Genomic DNA, 3,379 nt, shown 5'->3' on the forward strand with positions numbered 1-3,379 from the left:
CGATTTTGACTTTTATTTAATAAAACTTTGACCCGTCATTTAACCAACTTTACGCGATCTTTAGAAGGCGCCCTCTTAGGGGTTTAACATCTACCTTATTACGACCACGTATCCATGTTCGATTTGAATATTGGCTTGACCAAAATGGTCATAACCGAGAGTCAAAGAAAAAGTCAATTTGCTTGACTTTCGGCTAATAACTAGCCTGTAAATGAAACAAGACTGAAGGAGAACACTTACTCTTTTAGTGTTTACAAAATTACTCTTTTAGTGTAAAAGAATATATTTAATTATAACACCTGCATCATTAGATGTTTTACGTAGAAAATGAAACTTATAATGGAACTTTAAGTTTTTGATTTTGGGTTTGAGGAAAAACCCAAATACATATTATTTTAAAAAAGTCGTAGGAAAGGTATCAAACGTATTTCGATTAAACTTACTCTAGTGGCGTTAGAAACGTCTCGTCGAACTATACAATCTTATATTATAGGTTTTCGCTTTTGAATTTTTGATGTGTAGATTTTAGAATTTTATATATATCTTTGTGTCTTTTTTTTTATTTCTCATTCTAGGTTTTTATCGCTGTTTTCGTTATTGTTCTTTTTTTTTTGTGATTTGCTTTGTCTTTCCTCGGCATTATGTTATATTTCTCAGTATTTTGTTATATTTTACGATCCATTGTGTCTTTGTACTTTTCCTACAATATTTTGGATATTTTGTACGATAAGTTTACCCTTGGGATTGATATAGCTAGCAATTGAATGAGTAAAGTTTACGAAATTACTCGTTCAATGTGAAAAAATATAGTTAACCAGAGGCTTACTATTAAATTTTGAGAACCATCAAGATGGATTCATTTCTTACCGATTTTTTAATGATAGGAGGAGTTATTACTAAATGGATAAGATTACTTACCCAGAAATGTAAAGAATAACAAAACATTCCTGTCCCACTTGCCTGACTTGGTAGATCATTTATATATTTAATTAGCCATCCTATTAGACTTCCAGCTATAAAAGGAAACCCCTTATGTGTTTCTCATCACCAAACTAACTAAAATACTTAGCAAAAATGGGTTTCATGACTAGAATCGCCATGGTTGCATGTCTCACATCAGTTGCTCATGCCATTGCTGGCCAAGCAACTTTCTACACTCCTCCCTACGTTCGTAAGTATAGGGACATTATGCATGTATATATATCATAGATATGTTAATTCACAGTTTGGTATAACAGTGTAATACATTGTTTTACAGTTTCACAATATACTATTTTTTTTACGAGCAGAAACTTATCGTCTCAACAGGGGCGGATCCAGCTCACATTTGTAGGTTTCCTGGAAACCAGTGCGTTTGGAAAAAATAGAAAAAAATAGTGACAACTTATAGAATTTAGAAAAAATTAGTCTCAACTCTCATCCTCATATACTATATAATATATGGTTTTAACCTATTCACTCTTTTCTTCCTTTAGCTTTATTTAAGTTATTGGTTATGGTATATATGTAGCATCGTCATGTTTTGGCTTCGAAGACCGTGGCGTTATGATCCTAGCAGCAAACAGTGTGCTGTTTAACAACAGCTGCATGTGGGACTAGGTACCGTGTCACTTGCACTGGTAGAACTAATCTAGGAGTGTTGGAACCTTGCACGGGCCAAAGCGTTGATGTTACAGTTGTTGATCTTTGTCCTGGATGTGCTTCAGATCAAATTGATCTTTCCCAAGAGGCATTTGCTGTGATTGCTAATCCTGATGCTGGGAGGATTCTCATCGACTATGTCCAGTAATATACACAACCCAAATTTTTTAAATCAAATTTATACAATTTTTGTTGAAGTTCGGACTAATTCTTTCATTCTTTGTGATTTTCTCATTTTCAGGATCTAATTTAAACAACTTTGCATGCAAGATGTCCATAATAAACTCTGTCAATAATAAACTCTCTTTATGAGTTCTTTTAAAAATAAACGAGACTAAAAGGGCATTGTAATCATGTTTGTATATGTTTCTCAAAGAAATAGTACGTGTTTCCATTATATTCAAGAATGATTCTACGGTCTTGCTTGCATAGGGCACAACGACAAGAAGTTAACTTTGAAGAAATTCTTGTTGGTATCATCGTCATCGGAAACCCAGGACCAGTCGGAACGGATCGAGTTGTGACCGCATACACAATCATTCTCAAACATCCCACAATAATCACAATACTTCATTGTAACAAACTAATCAAACAAACTACGGATTGATAAAACTAACCGAACAGAACTTGAACAAACTTGAACTTGAATAACATAAACTTTGCAATACAGAACGTCGTACTTGAACAAGGGTTTGTGGCCGAATATATATATGCAGCGAAAGAGTACGTCTCCAAGAGTCACAACGTTTGACAGAAGGGATATGTCGTTTCCCTCATAACCGCTCGTGCGGTTATGCAGACGTACCGGTTCAAGGACTTCGGCCCAACCCGCTTGTTCTCCAACATAACATAACCTACTGGACTTACTATCTTGTTCGACCCACTAGACATAGCCTCCGGCCCAAATACATAAACATAAACACTAAACTGTTTTGACCCATTAATAACTAAAACAAATAATAAACGATACCGGCCCGAAACCGATTTTCTCGGATGGACTTGATTATCTTCGTTCTTCATTCACCGCCCTAAGCAAGAACATCCGAGTCTCCAGCCGTGATTACTCCTTGCGATTGTTGGTGACCTCTATCTTGACCACCACTTCTTCGTCACTTGATTCTTCGAGCCAACCGCCGATGTTGCTTGAATTTCCAGCCATGACGTTTGCCTTTTTCCCACGCTCTTTCTTCATGTAGTCGAAGTACCACTTGACTAGTTCCAAATAGTAGATGTAGGCAACTTTGACTTCATAGGCATCATCCGGTTCATAACCGTATTTGGCCGCGATCACATCCCATAAGTTCTTTTCCATTACTTCCTTGAACCCTCCGTTGTGCTTTACAATGCGATGTAACAATATGAGACTAAGGTCTCGGCCATCGATCAACTCGGGTGGCATTGCCTTTTCACATACGATTCCAAGGAAATCCGTAATAAACCAAATCAAGATTTCTTAAAATGGTGCATCGAAAAACCTTTGGTGATTCTTTAACTCTTCGTGCAAAGTTATAAGATCTCCCGGTTCTACACAACTTTCCATAATCATGTTCCTTTCGATGACGTCTTCCTCGAGTTGTGAGAGAACTAACGCTCGTTCCCGGAGCGTTTCTTTTGATTCACGCAGGTTATCCTTTTCGCCTTCAATGTAAATTAAAAGCGCCTTCTTTGCTTTCTTGGAGTACACAATTTCTTTCTTTCTTGCCCTCGAACTTTCACCGTACACCTTTTCTTGTTCTTT

The 3,379-nt window shown here is 36.7% G+C and overlaps 1 pseudogene; it reads left to right on the forward strand.

Moving 5' to 3' along the window:
* The first annotated feature begins 1,064 nt into the window (after positions 1-1,064).
* Positions 1,065-2,028, forward strand: LOC110927642 (annotated as a pseudogene).
* Positions 2,029-3,379: the final 1,351 nt, after the last annotated feature.

The sequence above is a fragment of the Helianthus annuus genome, chromosome 3 (genome assembly GCF_002127325.2).
Source record: "Helianthus annuus cultivar XRQ/B chromosome 3, HanXRQr2.0-SUNRISE, whole genome shotgun sequence".
NCBI lineage: Eukaryota > Viridiplantae > Streptophyta > Magnoliopsida > Asterales > Asteraceae > Helianthus > Helianthus annuus.